Source organism: Mustela erminea, chromosome 5, assembly GCF_009829155.1.
Source record: "Mustela erminea isolate mMusErm1 chromosome 5, mMusErm1.Pri, whole genome shotgun sequence".
In the NCBI taxonomy this organism is placed as follows: Eukaryota; Metazoa; Chordata; class Mammalia; order Carnivora; family Mustelidae; genus Mustela; species Mustela erminea.
Window position 1 is genome coordinate 100972822 of NC_045618.1, and position 18760 is coordinate 100991581.

At 39.0% G+C, this 18760-nt stretch overlaps 1 protein-coding gene across 1 annotated transcript in view; it reads left to right on the top strand.

Annotated features, from left to right (window-relative positions):
- PTGDR (prostaglandin D2 receptor) overlaps positions 1-12878 on the top strand; it is a 34746-nt gene extending 21868 nt beyond the window's left edge. Inside the window, exons 3-4 of the transcript XR_004285987.1 lie at positions 5274-5424; positions 12732-12878. The gene's annotated coding sequence lies outside the window, so the exon portion shown is untranslated. The remainder of the gene's footprint in view (positions 1-5273; positions 5425-12731) is intronic.
- Positions 12879-18760: the final 5882 nt, after the last annotated feature.

Here is an 18760-nt window from a genome sequence, read left to right on the forward strand (position 1 = left end):
GACAAAGTTAACTAATGGGGAAAACAACACAAAACAAAATTAAAGATAAAGGAGAGGGGCTCCCGGGTGGCTCAGTGGGTTAAGCCTCTGCCTTCGGCTCAGGTCATGATCTCAGGGTCCTGGGATCAAGCCCCACATCAGGCTCTCTGCTCAGCAGAGAGCCTGCTTCCCCCCACCCCTCTCTGCCTGCCTCTCTGCTTACTTGTGATCTCTGTCAAATAAATAAATAAATAAAATCTTAAAAAAAAAAAAAAGATAAAGGAGATATGACACTGATAGAAATTTGCAACTGTAGGCTACCATTAGGCAGCTGTCATTTTCAAGGTCTCCACTGGACCACCACTGCCTGCTCCTCTCCCCCAGAGCTCCTGGGGCATAGGCCTTTGAAAGGAATGGCAGGAAATGAAGTCAGGAAGGTCCAAACCTTTCTGCTCTGAAGGCAGGCAGAACAGGTCCATTTATGCTGATACCTACACTTGACAAAAACATCACCGGGAAGAGATAAGCATTACAAATTTGGGGGCTTCCAAGACTACCCTCAGTTTTAAGGATTCTCTACAAGGATTCACAAGACTCAACATATAGTTGTGCTCATGGCAATGATTTCTTAGAGTGAAAGGATACAAAGCAAATAAACCACGGGAGAAAGCATATGGAGTGAAGTCCAGAGATAACCAAGCACAAGCATCCTAGAGTCCTCTCCAGTGGAAATACACAAACATGCTTCATCCCTCCAGACAATACTGGTGAAGTATTGTCCTCCAGGGATGCTCATTAGGGATCCGTGTCCAAGCATTTTATTGGGATTTGCTCACATAGGCAGCCTCTGCCTGGTACATATCAAAATTTCAGACTCCTACAGGGAAAGCAGGTGTTCAGCACAAACCAATATTGCTTGTACAAACAGTGTAGGCACAGTAAACAACCTTTATCACTTAGGGAACAGTGGGAACCCTTTTCAAATCCAAGTTCCCAGGAACCAGCCACAGGCTAACCCTGTAAGCAGGTCTTCCAAGATAGCTGTCTCAGACCTACTATGTTAATTCTTTCCTACACAGAATTTTATAAGAAGGAAAAGCATCATTCTTAACTAATATTATTTGTTTCTAGAAAATACAAAAGGGGCCACCCAGGTGGCTCAGTTGGTTAAGCATCAGCCTTCAGCTCAGGTCATGATCCCAGGATCCTGGGATGGAGCTCCACATCAGGTTCCCTGCATGGCAGGGAGTCTGCTTCTCCCTCTCACACTTTCTCTTCCCTCGCTTGTGTGCTCTCTCTCAAATAAATAAAATCTTTAAAAAAAATTATATATATATATATATAATTTTTTTAAAATTAAATAATCTTGCCAGATGATTCATATATATATATATATATATAAGAATCATCTGGCAAGCTGTTAAAATGAATGAGTTTATAAATATGGCTTAATATAAAATATGTAAAAATATAAAATATGTAAAAAATCAATAACATTTTTCTATACTAACAGCAACCTGTACAAAAACAAACAAAATGGGTCCTGTTTGCAATGGCAATTAAAACACACATAATGTTTGGGAATAATCTTAACAAGGTATATTGTGACGCATGAAGAGGAAAATACAAATTATATTAAAAATATAAAATAGGGGCGCCTGGGTAGCTCAGTTATTAAGTGTCTGCCTTTGGCTTAGATCATGGTCTCCGGGTCCTGGGGTTGAGTCCTGCATGAGGCTTCCTGCTCCTCCAGGAGCCTGCTTCTCCCTCTCCCACCCACCTGCTTGTGTTCCCTCTCTCGCTGTGTCTTTCTCTGTTAAATAAATAAATAAATAAAATCTTAAAATATATAAATATAAATACACACACACACACACACACACACACACACACATATATATAGAGGCACCTGGGGGGCTCAGTTAGTTGTCTCCCTTTGGCTTAAGTCACGGTCCTGGAGTCCTGGGATCGAGCCTCGAGCCTCACATAGGGCTCCCTGCTCAGCAGGAAGTCTGTTTCTCCCTCTTCCTCTGTCCCTACCCCCCTCACTCCTGCTCTCTCTTGCTCACTCTCTCTCAAATTAAAAAAAAATACATATAGATAGATAGATAGATAGATATGAATGACTTGGAAATTGGCCTGATATTTATTCCTGATTAAGATGACTGAACATGAAAATAACTATGTCTGAATTTGATTTGTGAGTTTAATGTAACCCAATCAAAATCTCTATTGCTTTGAGTTCCTTCTTTAAAAGAAAAATATGGTAAGACTGATGAATCACAGACCTGTACCCTGAAACAAATAATACATTATATGTTAATGAAAAAATAAAATAAAATAAGAAAAGAAAAGAAAAATATGTTTTTGCCTACATTGACAAAATGATCTGAAAGTTTATTTGGAAAATAAAAAGGGAAGAAATTCTGAAAAAAAAAAAGAGTTGTGGGAGGATTAGTTCTATTCTGTTTTAATCATCTTACAAAGATAAGGTAATTAAGACAATATAGTATTTGTACAAAGGATAACTAGATCAACAAAACAGGTCCAAATATAGATCTTATTATTGAATGACAAAAAATGCATCATAAATCAATGAAGAAAAGAAAGATTAGTCAATATATGATAGGCAAATAACTGTTTAACAATTTGAAATGAGGCCCTAATTTGTCTTTGGAGAAATACAAGCATGTCCTATCTTTTTATCACTTTAAATGGCCATTCTGTACTACCTAATTAAAGCCCTGATAGGTTTGGCTTTGAAAAGAATTTATGGTTTACACTATTAGATGCTACTTCTGTTATATCCAAACAATAGCTAAAATAAAAGTGCTAATAAGCCTAGGGAAAGTATAACAAAGGGTTAATATCTTCATTAGAAAATTAAGATCTATTTTTACATGAGGCAGAAGCTATAGTAGAAAAATAACCTCTTAAAGGTCACATGGCCTTAAGTAAGCTATGTAGCTCTTCTGAGACTCAATTTCCTTCTTCCTTGCAGGGTGTGACAAGGATTAAAAATATACATAAAGCTGTGAGCACAGTCTTTGACGTATTATAGCTGCTAAACAAATGGTAGCTAGCTAGTAGAGGTGGTAGTAGTGGTCATTAACAGTGAGAGCTCACAGAATAAGAAAATGTTAAGTCCCCAAAAGACAAATCTTTAAGAATGTGAACAGAAATTCTCCAAAGATGAAATAAAACTCTTAATCTGGGAAAAATGCTCAACCTCACCAAAAGTCAAAGCAATGCAAATTGAAACCATAAGGTAACATTCGAAAGCATCTTAATAACATTTAATAAATAAAACATCTAATACCCAGGGCTGAGAGGGTTCCTGGAATTAGTATTTTCATACATTAATGATAATATACAAGTTGGTATAACCCTCTTAGAAAGTGATAAGAAAGTATGTACTATCATTTCAAAAAAAGATCATATTATTTGATTCAGTGCTTTCATGTCTAACATTCAGTACTAGAACAGAATCCCAAACGTGGAAATGCTACATGCAAGAAGGATGTTCCGTGTAGTTATTGTCAAATAATGGAAACAACCAGCAATGGGAAGAATGATTGGGATTTCCTCCAAGGAATCATGATTACAGTGATACTACATACAAAATACAGTAAGAGAGAAAAACAGGACCCAACATTTTCAGTGTATTGCAGTCAAAACTGGAAGGATATATTTCAAGTTGAAAACAAACATTAGAGTGATATAATTATGGAAAATTATTACTTTTATAATTTACAACTTATAGTTAATTGAAACTAGGTTTTCCTGACTAGTTCCAAATGGGTTCTTTCTCATATAAATGACATCAGAGGGGCACCTAGGTGGTTCAGTCATTTAAGCCTCTATCTTTGGCTCAGGTCATGATCCTGGAGTCCAGGGATGGAGCTCTGAGTCAAGCTCCCTCCTCAGCGGGGGGTCGGCTTCTCTCTCTGCCCCTCTCCCCTCAAATAAATAAGTAAAATCTTTACAAAAAATAAATGACACCAGAATTTAATGTCAAAACTCTTGACAAAAGCTGACAGACTGATTTTTCTATATTGCTCCTCTAGATGGAGCACAAGTACTTAAAATGTTATAACCATACATGCAGTCCAGAATTTTAGAGTTCACAACTTTAAAGATAATCTAGTGTATTTTCTTTAATGTTAGGAATATACAGAAGGCACTCCCTAGCTACAAAACATTTATTTATTTATTTGTTTATTTAAAAAGAGATTTTATTTATTTATTTGACAGAGAGAGAAATCACAAGTAGGCAGAGAGGCAGGCAGAGAGAGAGGGGAATCAGGCTCCCTGCTGAGCAGAGAGCCTGATGTGGGGCTCGATCCCAGGACCCTGAGATCATGACCTGAGCCGAAGGCAGAGGCTTAACCCACTGAGCCACCCAGGCACCCCTATTTATTTATTTTATTAGCGCTGCTTTTACATGACCTAGACTTTCTCACACTGAGTATATAGTCTTGTTGAGTGGAAGTTCCCAATAGAGAGGAAGATGATAACAGGGGGAAAAATCAAGGATGCAAACTTTTCTGAAAGCCCTAATATTACTTACATAGAATCATAATCTAATAACTGTCCCCTGAAACATAAAAAAAAAAAAAAATCTGTCAGCTTATTTAATGGTTTTGCTTTTTGTTTTTGTTTTTGTTTTTGGTATCCTGGTAAGGCTAGGCTCCACAGAGGAAAAGGTGAGAATTTTTTACTTTCATGTGTGGTTAATTGACTAGGGGGTCCACCTGCCAGGGCAAATCTGATCAAGGATCCACTTTGGGGCCTGAAATGTGTCTCTGGTGACGCCAATGGCAACAAGAGCTGGGGATTGGCTTTGGACAGTCCTTGGGTTACTTCTGGCCTGCTAACTCTGAGTTCACTCTAAACGTTCTCAACTGTTTGTTGGATTTAAATTTTAAGACCATAATTAAGATGCATAATCTCTTTCTTATAACCCAGTTTTGCCACAAAGCCATTTGGAACCAAGAACAAAATGAAGAGCCACAGCTTCCTCAGAACTATTCCTCTATCTCTCTATACCTAGACCACAATAAAGGCATCAGAAGATAGGCATGGTAGGAGACTGAGAACTTTTTTTCTGGCACTTTGACTGACAGGGAAAAACCTTCTCAGGTATCATGAGAAATATTATTAGTAGCTCTCTGGGCTCCTAGATAAAGGAGCAGAAGGTAAGACCCCTTCTCATGGAATCCAGAGGTAGAAATTGTCTGTAAAACTTTTCTATTTGGGGATAGCTTGTTCACGAGTCTTATTCCCTGTGTTAGATGCAGTGTAATGGATGAAATAAAAAGCCAGGATCTGCGAAGGGAGGAGGCAAGATGGCAAACCAGTAGGGGACCCTGTTTCAGCTTGTCCTCTGAATTTAGCTGGATATCTACCAAACCATCTTAAACACCCATGAAATCAGCCTGAAATGTAAGTGTATATGTATGTGTGTGTGTGTGTGTGTGTGTGTGTGTATACATGTATGTGTGTGTGTGTGTATATATATATATATATATATATATATATATATATATATATATCTGGATCTCTAGAAGCAGAAAAGCAACCTCTTTTTGTATGTGTAGGATGTGTAGAGTAATGAATCTTCCAGGAGATATCAGAAGATAAACAGAACAGGGAGGGAGCATCCATAAGCTGGCTCCTGGAACGTGATATTACATCACAGCACAAAATTGGAATGCTTAGGAATCTACTCGGAGACGTCTCTCTGAAAGGGGCTCTGGAAATGACATTGTGGACTTGGGATACGAGGAGCCACAGAGCGAAACGGGGGTCCCTGAACCAGTAAAGTATGTATGCCATGGAGCCAGGAAGGGTTATGGTCAGCCAGCCCAGGAAGGGACTCAGCTCAGATCGCCATAAACCTCAAACTGGGCCTGTCGATAATTGCTCTTCTCTTGGGCAGCCTGAAAAAAATCTTCATCCTGCACCTGGGACCTGGCAAAAACTTGCAAAGTGGTGGCAGCCCAGAAAGGTTTTACAGTGGTGCACAGACATGGTCCAGGAGCTTCGGGTGTTCACGTGAGCCTGCAGCTGCTCACAATTTTGGAAGCACAAAGGGTAGTGTCACTCCTGGGCCCCTGGGACTACCTCTGAGAGAGTTGCTGTGGGCACACACAAGGGTTGGCTGTGGTTTTCAGTGGTGAATGCAGAAGCGGAGACTGTTTGCCCTGGAGGGTTTATTAAAAGGCAGACTCTGATTTTTCTGCTCTGAGCCAAAGGTTTGGATGTGGCCATTTTTGCTCTGTCCTCTAAAGAGGAGTAAAAAGCCCCCAGGTAACAAAAGTCACACAGAAGACCAGTTTCCACATAATCCATCCCCCTGACAGGCAGCAGGGCAACTTTGTACAGGCAGGGTTATCTGAGAAACAGCCCAGCAAGACCCTTCCCCAGAAGAAAAGCTGGAAGAACAGGTGGATGACAATCCTATGGATCCCATAAACTGTAAAATACCAACACCAGGGGAAAATTATATATTGAGTTCCAGGTGTCACCTCATGACTTGTTTATTTTTCAGATTAAATTCTCCTTTTCTTTTTGTTTTTTTCTTTTTCTTATGCTTTTTCCTCTGTTTTTTTTTCTTTTTATCTTCTCATTTCAACTCCTTGCTTATTATATCAACTTATATTTTGTAGTAGCTTTTTAACTTGTATTTTTTCACATCTATATTTTTTATAGATATATGCCATGTTGTAGTCTTTTCACTATTCAATTTTACCTCTCTCTCTATGTGTGTGTGTATGTACACATATGTGTACATACACACACACACATACACATACACACAAGTGTTACTTTCCTTATAATTTTGGGACATAGTGTCCTTTAACACAGACCAAAATACACCCAGGGACAACTGAAACATCCTGATTTGTCAACACTGAGAGATGTCCTCCCAATCCCTCCCTACCTTCTTAAAAAATTTGAAATTTTAAAAATCTTATACTTGTGTTTTATTTTAGCTTTGGTTTTTTTTTGGTAGTAGCTTCAGACCACTCTGGATTTTGCTAGGGTGAATCTTACTTGGGTCATGGTTGATATTTTGGACTCTGCTTATTCACTCAACCATCCCTCAACAGAATGATTAGGAGTAGGAACTCTCAACAAAGAAAATAAGCAGAGACAATGTTCTCTGCCACAGAACAATGGATATGGATATAAGGAAGATGTCAGAGATAGAATTCAGGAGAGTAATCATAATGTCACTAGCTAGGCTTGAAAAAAAAGGATTAGTGACAATATGGAAATTCTAAGAGCAGAAATGAAATCAATCAGGCTGAATTTAAAAATGCTATGAATGAGATGCAGTCTAAACTGGATACTGTAACAGCCAGGGTAAATGAGGCAGAAGAGAGAATTAGTGATCTAGATGATAAGCTGATGGAAAGGAAGGCAGTTGAGGAAAACAGAGATAGGCTACTAGTAGTAAGTGAGAAGAGGTTTGGAGAGAATAATGATACCATGCAATGTTCCAATCTCAGAATTACTGGAATCCCCAAGGAGGTTGGGGGGGGGTGGTTAGAAGATATATTTCAGCAAATCATAGCTGAGAACTTCCCTAATCTGGGAAGGAAACAAGCATTCGAGTCCAAGAGATAAAGAGGATCTCTCCCAAAATCAATAAAAATAGATCAATACCCAAACGTATAATAATGAAACTTGCAAATTTTACAACAAAGGAAGTAGTCCTGGGAATACCCAGGCAGAGGAGGTTCCTTACATATGGAGGGAGGAATATCAGAATAATGTCAGACCTGTCCGCAGAAAGCTGGCAAGCCAGAAAGGGCTGCAAGACATATTCAGGGTGCTAAATGAAAAGAATGTACAGGGGTACCTGCGTGGCTCAGTGGGTTAAAGCCTCCACCTTTGGCTCAGGTCATGATCTCAGGGTCCTGGGATGGAGGCCCGCATTGGGCTCTCTGCTCAGCAGGGAGCCTGATTCCCCCTCTCTCTCTGCCTGCCTCTCTGCCTACTTGTGATCTCTCTCTCTCTGTCAAATAAATAATTTTTTTTTTAAAAATCTTAAAAAAAATGCAGCCAAGAATACTTTATCAAGCAAGGCTGTCATTCAGAATGGATAGATAAAGAGCTTTCAGGACAGGCAGAAACTGAAAGAATACATGACCACCAAGCCTGCCCTGCAAGAAATATGAAGAGGCATTCTGTAAGGAAAGAGAGACTGCAAGAGTCACATAGACCAGAAAGAAAATGTATAGAAACAGGAGCTTTACAGGCAATACAATGGCCCTAAATTCTATCTTTTTTTTTTTAAAGATTTTATTTATTTATTTGACAGACAGAGACCACAAGCAGGCAGAGAGGCAGGCAGAGAGAGAAGGGAGAAGCAGGCTTCTTGCTGAGCAGAGAGCCCAATGTGGGGCTCGATCCCAGGATCCTGAGATCATGACCCGAGCTGAAGGCAGAGGCTTAACCCACTGAGCCACCCAGGTGCCCCCTTAAATTCTACCTTTCAATAATTACTCTGAATGTAAATGGGCTGAATGCTCCCATGAAAAGACACAGGGATTCAGATTGGATAAAAAACAAGGACCCATCCATACGCCATCTACAGAAGTCTCATTTTGAACCTAAAGATGCCTCCAGATTAAAAGCAAGGGGATGAAAAAATAAATAAATAAATAAAAGCAAGGGGATGGAGAACCATTTACTAATGAGCCTCAAAAGGAAGCTGGGGTAGCAATCCTCATTTCAGGCGAATTAGATTTTAAATCAAAGACTATAGTAAGAATGTAGAGGGACACTATATCATACTTAAATGGTCTGTCCAACAAGAAAATCTAACAATTTTAAATACCTCTGACCCCAACATGGGAGCAGCCAAATATATAAACCAATTAATAACCAAAATAAAGAAACATTTTGATAATAATATATTAATAGTAAGAGACCTCAATATTCCACTCACAGCAATGGACAGATCATCCAAGCATATCAACAAAGAAATAAGAGCTTTGAATGATGCATTGGACCAGATGGACTTCATAGATATATACAGAACATTCCATCCTGAAACAACAGAATACTTATTCTTCATGAGTGCACATGGACTTTCTCCAGAGTAGACCACATACTGGGTCACAAATCAGGACTCAACCAATTCCAAAAGATTGAGATTATTTCCTGCATATTTTCAGACCACAATTCTTTGAAACTGGAACTCAACAAGAAGAAGAAGTTTGGAAGGAACTCAAACACTTGGAAGTTAAAGTATACCCTGCTAAAGAATGTTTGGGTCACCAGGAAATTAAAGAATAACAAACAATTCATTGAGACTAATGAGAATGAAAACACACTGGTCCAAAATCTATGGGATACTGCAAAGATGGTCCCAACATCGAAATACAAACCCATCCAAGCCTCCCTCAAGAAAAGAGAAAAATCCCAAATGCACAAGCTAACATTACACCTAAAAGATCTGGAGAAAGAACAACAGATAAAACCTAAGCCAAGCAGGAGAAGAGAAATAATAAAGCATGGAGCAGAAATCAGTGAATAGGAACCAAAAAAAAAAAAAAAAAAAAAAAACCAGTAGAACAGATCAACAAAACTAGAAGTTGATTCAAGAATTAATAAGACTGATAAGCATCTGGCCAGACTTATCCAAAAGTAAAGGGAAAGGACCTAAATCAAGAAAATTATGAATGAAAAGGGAGAGATCATGACTACCACCAAGGAAATAGAGACAATTGTTAGATCATATTACCAGCAGATATGTGCCAACAAACTAGGCAATCTGGAAGAAATGGATGCATTCCTGGAAATTTATAAGCTACCAAAACTGAAAAAGGAAGAAATAGAAAATCTAAATAGGCCAACAACCACTAAAGAAATTGAAGCAGTAATCAGAAACCTCCCAAAAAACAAGAGTCCAGGACAAGATGGACCAGGAGAATTGTACCAAATATTTAAAGAAGCAATAATACCTCCTCTACAGAAGCTGTTGCAAAAAACAGAAATGGAAGGAAAACTTCCAAATTCATTCTATGAGGCCAGCGTTACCCTGATCCCAAAACCACACAAAGACCCCTTCGAAAAGGAGTATTACAACCAATATCCCTGATCAATATGGATCGCAAAATACTCAGAAATATCCTAGCCAGGAGGATCCAACAGTATATTAAAAGGATTATCCACCACAAACAGGTGGGATTTATTCCCAGGATGCAAGGGTGGTTCAACATTTGGAAATCAATCAACATGATAGAACACATTAATAAAAGAAGACAGGAACCATATGATCCTCTCAGTTGATGCAGAAAAAGCATTTGACAAAATACAACATCTTTTCCCGACTAAAACTCTTCAAAGTATAGGGATAGAGGAAACATACCTCAATATCATAAAAGCCATCTATGAAAAGTCCACAGTGCATATCATTCTTAATGGGGAAAAACTGAGAGCTTTTTTTTTAGGGTGAGGAACATGACAGAAATGCTCATTCTCACCACTTTTGTTCAACATAGTACTAGAAGAACTATCCTCAGCAGTCAGACAACAAAAAGAAGTAAAAGGCATTCAAACTGACAAAGAAGTAAAACTCTCTCTCTCTTTGCAGATGACATGATACTTTATGTGGAAAACCCAAAAGTTTCCACCCTCAAATTACTAGAACTCATACAGCAACTCAGCAATATAGCAGGATATAAAATCAATGCACTGAAATCAGTTGCATTATATATGTAACGGAAGAAAGAGGAATTAAGGAATCAATTCCATTTACGATCACACCAAAAACCATAAGATACCTAGGGATAAACCTAACCAAGGAAGAAAAGGGTCTATACTTCAGAAACTACAGAATGCTTATGAAAGAAATTGAGGAAGACACAAAGAAATGTAAGAACATTCCATGCTCATGGATTGAAAGAATAAACATTGTGAAAATGTCTATGCTGCCCAGAGCAATCTAGACTTTCAGTGTAATTTCTATCAAAATACCTTTACATATTTCACAGAGCTAGAACAAACAATCCTGAGATTTGTATAGAACCAGAAAAGACCCTGAATTGCCAGGGGAGTGTTGAAAAAGAAAACCAAAGCTGGGGTCATCACAAAGTCTTACTTCAAGCTATATTACAAGGCTGTGATCTCCAAGATAGCATGGTATTGGCATGAAAACAGACACATAGATCAGTGGACAGAATACAGAACCCAGAAGTGAACCCTCAACTCTATGGTTATCTAATCTTTGAAAATGCAGGAAAGACTGCCCAATGGAAAAAAGACAGTCTCTTCAATAACTGGTGTTGGGAAAATTGGACAGTCATATGCAGAAGAATGAAACTGGATCATTCTCTTACACTATACACAAAGAAACTCAAAATGGATAAAAGACCTCAATGTGGGACAGGAATCCCTCAGAATCCTAGAGGAGAACATAGACAGTAACTTCTTCAACATTGGGCACAGTGACTTATTTCAAGACACTCTCTAAAGGCAAGGGAAGCAAAAACAATAATGAACTTCTAGGGCTTCATCAAGATAAAAAGCTTCTTCACAGCAAAGGAACAGTCAACAAAACTAACAGGCAACCCATGGAATGGGAGAAGATATTTGCAAATGACATTACAGATAAAAGGTTGGTATCCAAGAGCTACAGAGAACTTCTTAAACTCAACACCCCAAAAAACAAATAATCCAGTCAAGAAATGGGCAGAGGATGTGAATGGACACTTCTCCAAAGAAGACATACAAATGGCTAACAGACACATGAAAAAAATGTTCAACATCACTAGACATCAAGCAAATACAAATGAAAACCACAATGAGATGCCACCTTACACCAGTTAGAATGGCAAAAATTAACAAGACAGGAAACAACAAATATTGATGAGATGTAGACAAAGGGGAACCCTCTTACACTGTTGGAGGGAATGCAAGCTGGTGTAGCCACTCTTGAAAACAGTATGGGGGTTCCTCTAGACATTAAAAATAGAACTAGCCTAGAACCCAGCAATTGCACTACTAGGTACCTCAAAGGTACCTCAAAGATGCGGATGTAGTGAAAAGAGGGGCACATGTACCCCGAGGTTCATAACAGCAATGTCCACAATAACCAAACTGTGGAAAGAGCTAAGATGCCCTTAAACATATGGATAAAGAAGATATGAATGGATAAAGAAGATATGGTTCATATATACAATGGAATATTACTCAGCCATCAGAAAAGATGAATGCTTACCATTTTCATCAACATGGATGGAACTGGAGGAGATCATGCTAAGTGAAATAAGTCAAGCAGAGAAAGACAATTATCATATGGTTTCATTCATATGTGGAATGTAAGGAATAGCACAGAGGACCATAGGGGGAGAACAGGAAAACAGAATGGGAAGAAATCAGAGAGGGAGACTAACCATGAGAGACTCTGGACTCCAAGAAACAAACTGAGGGTTACAGAAGGGAGGTGGGGTGGGGAGATGGGGTAACTAAGGGATGGCTATTAAGGAGGACACACGTGATGAGCACAAGGTCTTATACACAACTAATGAATACACTACATCAAAAACTAATGATGCACTATATGTTGGCTAACTGAACATAATAAAAAAATTTTTTTAAAGGTGGGCACATGATGTGATGAGCACCGGGTATAAGACTGATGGATCACTGAACTCTACCTTTGAAACTAATAATACACTACATGTTAACTTAATTTAAATTAAAAATAAAATAAATTTTTTTTAAAAACCCAGGATCCAGGACTTCCATCCCAGCTGTGGACCCGTTGCCAAAATGGAGGCTCTGTGCCTCACCACCTGCCCAAAGGCTCTCCTTCACCCATCTTTTTTGACATTTCTTTCTCCTCCTCCCCCTCTTTCTCCTCATAATAGTAATAATAATAATTCTATTATATAAAGTTTATAAAATATTATAAAATATAAAATATTTACATTATAGAATGCTACCCCCCAAACAGAAGCAAAACTAAAATAATGCCATATTCCTACAACCAAGCAATTACCATTATTAACACCTTAGTGTATGTCCTCCCAAATCTTCGTATTTTACTTAACATTTCCCAGCTTTCCATGTCAACACATTTTCATCTTGTCTGACACTTATCCCAGATTCAAATTCCACAATTTGTTCCAAAATGACAACCCAATCCAAGGCCATGTTTTGCCTTTATGTCCCTTAAGTGTCTGGATCTAGCACAGTCCCTCTTTTTTCTTTTAATGACTCTTACTTGTTAAAGAGACCCAGTCAGTTGTCCTCTCTCTCAGCTTGCCAGCTTGCTACCTTGTCAGGCCATTAAGCTTGTTCTTCAAGCCCTGAAATTGAAACCTGAGAGTTAAAGAGTTGATTAATTTAAGCTTTTATTTTAGCTAGGATATATAACAGATGATATTGTGCTTCACGTGGCATTTTCAACCTATCACAGAAATACATTATTAATATACATTAGTACATATGAACATATCCCATATTTGACAAGTGATATATTATTATAATATATTAACTAATTGCTGCCCTAATCCCTGAGTTAGGATAGGAACCGGAGACTTTTACCAGTAATTAATACCCTTTGTATCCTTTACGACAATAATATGAGCTTTGTGGTATTATTTTGTCCTTAACATGTCTAGCTCCTAGCAATCATATACCTAAATGTATTCATAACAACTGAACATCCTTGACCAAATCAATAATTTTAATAGAGGGGACAAAATGACGATTTTCCGATTTTATCATTCCTTCTACATTCTGATGCTGGCTTTTTTCTGTGAAATAGAATTTTCCCTCATCAGTTGGAGCTGTACCATTACTCTAAGATATATTTACTACAGGAAAATTGGATAAATATTTAATTATCTTTAGTTACCCATTATCAAAATAAGAAGTCAATTTACAAGTCATCTCAAAATGATGACCTATGAGGTCTTTTGACTTTCTCTTTTGTATCTTTATATAAAGACATATGGACTTTATCAAATCCACTGGATAATTATTTTTTTGATATTCAAATTGTAACTTTGGGCAGTGGCTGGACTCCCTATTTTGAGGTTTTTTTTTTTTTTACCATAAGTTTTACAGATAAAATTTCTTCCTCCAGACTCTATCCTAATCTTCAATGTATGCTTAATATTTTTTTTTGCCAGTGTTCTTCTCTGTCATTAATTTAGGTAGCACTCTTTATTATATATCTGTGTGTTGTTGCATGTAAACAATTTTCCACCTTTTGATTGTCAGCTCAACAATTCATGATCATAAAAAGTATTTACCTCTGGTCTGCCACATCAGTAGTTTTAGTCCATTACCTCTATAATTTTGAAAATCGTATCACTATTGTTTCTTCTACTGTCTTTGTCTTCATGGAGAGGTAGGCAGAACCAAGGCCTGACGGGTTTTATACACCAAGTTGAAAATTTTCGCCTTTAACCTGAGGCAGTGGGAAGACACTGACCAGGGAAGGGGAGTATAATGATCAGATCTCCTTTTTGGAATGACCATTCAGGCTATAATATGGAGAACTGAACAAAAGTGAACAGGACTAGAGCCTGGAGAACCAGTTAGGAAACCTCCTCACCAGATAACCAGGTAACCAGATCTAAGAAAGTGGAAGTGCAGATAGAAAGAAGTGGACAGATCAGAAAAGTGTCCAAACAGATTTTGGTAATTATTCACACACACAGGTCAAGGAAGAGGGAAGAGCCGAGGATGACCACAGGTTCCTGGCTTGAGCAACTGCATGAGCAATGATGCGTATTCATTGGGATGGAGAATGTTGGATGCAAATCTGGCCTGAGGGGGAGGATGGAATGTTGCCTTTACAAATGCCAACTTTCACCACAGCTTATTCTCTTTTTTGAAATATTTTTAAAAGATTTTATTTATTTATTTGGCAGAGAGAGAGAGAGACAGCAAGAGAAAGAACACAAGCAGAGGGAGTGGGACAGGGTGAAGCAGGCTTTCTGCTGAGCAGGGAGCCCAAGGTGGTGTTCGATTCCAGGACCCAGACCCAGGACCCAGAAGTCATGATCTGAGCCACCCAGGTGCCCCTCACAACAGCTTATTCTAATATAAGCAACCACCTTCCCAACAAATGCACTTTCCTGCTCTAGGAGGTAGTCACATACTATTTCTACTTGAAATTGCCAACATTTCCTCATCCTTCTCTTTTTGGACAACTTCCTCATCCTCCCAGCTGATTCTACCAACTTGCTTGTCCACAAACGTTGAATTCCATTTAGCTTCAGTGGAGGAAATGTGCCTGCTTCCCTTTATGACATGCCTCTATTTGCACCCTAAATCCTTCTCCTCTTAAAATACTTTTCTTTGCACTGGCAAGTACTGATTTTCTCTTTTGTGTCATCTTTTTCTCCCTTTCTCCATGTAATTTCCATCTACATGCTACCACCCATGTTTAAAAGAAAACTCTTGGCCCCACAACCCCTCCAGCCAGCACCCCTGAATTTCTTAGCACCCCTCAAAGCTCTCCAGACACATCCAAGTAGTTATGTTCACTGCTGTCTCCTTTCTCATCTTCTGTTTTCTCCACATTCTCTCTCCTAGCTCCTCTCATGTCAGGTTTTTCCCCAACACTCTGCTAACAGTGCTCTTAGCAGGTCACCAGTGATGTATGTCCTATAAAAGTCAGTAGCTGCTTCTCTGCATCGTATTAGACTTGTCAGTAGCAGCAGTCCAGCCTGCCAGGGCCTCGTTATTCACTCAACACATATTTATTGAGTGCTAACTATATGCCAGATACAGTTCTAATCTTTGGAACACACCAGTGAAGTAAAGAGAAAAAGAACACTTCCCTCTAGGAACTGATATTCTATCAGAGGGAGGCACTTAATAAGCAAAACCCTGTAGATAACTAAGTTGTGTGGTTAATTATAGTCAATAAGGGCTGTGGAAAAGAGGAAACAGAAGTCAGCAGTTATCTTGTAGAATTTTCCTTTAACACAAATATGACTAAAACATACCCTATGTGACACTTTTTATTTTTAAAAATATGTATGTATATATGTATGTATGTATGTATCTAAGAGAGAGAGAGAGTGAGCAAAAGAGAGAACACAAGCAGGGGGGAGGAGATAGAAGGAGAAGCAGACACCCCACTGAGCAGGGAGCTGGACACAGGACTTGATCCCAGGAACCTGGGATCATGACCTGAGCCGAAGGCAGATGCTTAGCTGACTGAGCCACCCAGGTGCACCGTGACAATAGTATTTAATGTCAAATCCTAGGATATGTCTATATGTCCCTGTATAATAAAAATGAGTCACATTTTCATCTGCAATCCTACTTGAGTCCGTATTTTTCTCCCTCCTGTTTCTCTTGGATTTGATGTGAGGAAACTGCAGGAAAGAAAATGTAGAAACTCAGGAGAAAGGATGGTGAAGAGGTGGCATTTCATGGTTTGTGATACTTAGTATTGGGTTTTGGGCACTGGTAACAGAAATAGAAGTGACCAGACCTCTAGGGCATAAGCTAACTCATTTTTCACTTCTTTTTAAAACTATGTCAAGTAGCACTATTTTCTGGCAGTGGCAGAACTCAAAGAATGATAGCATGGTCAAGGACTAGAATTTTCTATAGGTAATGCTTTTTGTTTTAATCTTAAAGAAAATAGGAGGAGTTAAGATGGTAGAGGAGTAGGGGGACCCTAAGCATTCTTCATCCCTTGAACATAGCTAGATAAATATCAAATCATTCTAAATACCAAAGAAATCAATCTGAGGACTGAGAGACTAAAACTGCAAGTCTGTAAGTACAATCATGGAAGGTAGGAACAATGGACAGTTGATTTGGGGGAGATAAGAGCTGCAGGGGCTGCAGAAAGGAGGGTGCCTGCTTCAGAGACTACCATAAGTTATCCTAAACAGCAGAACATAAAATCTGAAGTTTTAGAAGTCCACCACTGCCGTGTTGTGCCTAGCTTAGCAATGTTCCTATGGGGAAGGAGAGTAGAAACCTAGGAGCAGACAGTGTGGTCTGAGGATCCCCTGGTTCCCACAGGGAGAAAAGTTTCCCTTGCTTGGAGTGCATTTGGGAGCAGTAGCAAATCCTCTCTGGGGACAGAAGAATGGATGGTGCCAACATGCTGTACTGTTCCCAGGCATAGAAGCGAGGATGCTGGCTGAGAGCAGAGAATCCTGGTGCACCTTTCTGCTCTGCTTTGCCATAAACTCTGAACCACTGGGAGGTTGTGCAACTACTTTCCTGGGACAGGCTGGCAAATGGAAAAAGTGTGGCCAGACGCTACCCCAGAGAATCAGCCCATGACCTCGCCACATGAGTCCCTAAAATTTGTTGAGTTTAGAAACCCAGCCAAGTACCAGAGATTAAACAAGGAGTACTGTACAGCCTGGCAGGCTGACAGCTCAAACACAGAAACGGTGAAGACAGGGACACAAGAGGGGAGATTGTTTGCTCTTCTGTGAGGGCTTCTTGAAGAGTGGCAGGTGCGAGCTCTCCTTTCCAGGCTGAGAAGGTGGAGTCATACCATTTTGCCCTCTGCCCACCAGCACTGACTACTTCATTGAGCTAAACAGCACCACCAAGTGGAGACCAGAGCTACTTACACCAAGCCCCTTGCTCAGACCAAATCTACTGATCAGAGTGCTATAAAGCGTCAGCTCTAGAGGAAATAGGATCTAGCTTCCTTTTTCTTTTTCTTTTTTAACTTTTTAAATTTTATTTTCATCTTTTTAAAAGATTTCATTTATTCATTTATTTGTCAGAGAGAGAGAGAGAGCAAGAGAGAGCATGCACAAGCAGGCAGAGCAGCAGGCAGAGGCAGAGAAGGAAGCAGGTTCCCTGCTGAGCAAGGACATGGTACTCAATTCCAGGACCCCAGGATCATGATCTGAGTCAAAGGCAGTGGCTTAACCCACTGAGCCAACCAAGTGTCCCTATTTTCATTTTTTTAATGTATATATATTTTTTACTTTTATTTTTTGGGTCTAGCTTCTTTTAACAAGCAGAGCAACACACTTAGGATCTAGCTTTTCTTTTTTTTTTGTCCTGGACAAAATAATGAGATGGAGACATTCACCCGAAAAGAAAGAACAGGACATAGAAGTTACAGGCAGGGATTTAATCAATACAGATATAAGTAAGATGTCTGAACTGGAATTTAAAACAACAATTATAAGGATACTGGCTGGGTTTGAAAAAAGCATAGATGACATTAGAGAATACCACACTGCAGATAAAGAAGAAATAAAGTCTAGTCAGGCTAAAATTAAAAATGCTATAACTAAGATGCAAACCTGAATGGATGCTATAAAAATGAGGATGGATAAAGAAGAACAAATCAGTGATATAGAAAATTAAAATTATGGAGAATAATGAAGCTGAAAAGAGGAGGGAAAGAAAGGTATTAGATCACAAAGATAGACTTAGGGAACTCAGCAACTTCTTAAAATGTAAGAGCATAGGCATCATAGGAGTCCCAGAACATGAAGAGAGAAAGGAGGCAGAAGATTTATTTGAGCAAATCATAGCCAAAAACTTCCCTAATCTGGGGAAGGACACAGTCCTCAAACTCCAAGAAGTACAGAGGCCTCCTACTAAATTCAACAAAAGCTGGTGATCACCAAGACATATCATAGTCAAATTCACAAACTACACAAACAAGGGAATACTCCTGAGAGCAGCAATGGAAAAAAAAAGTCCTTAACCTGCAAAGGAAGACAGACCAGGTTTTCAGAAGATCTGTCCACAGAACCTTGCATTATATATTGTAAAGCTACAATATATTCACAGTGCT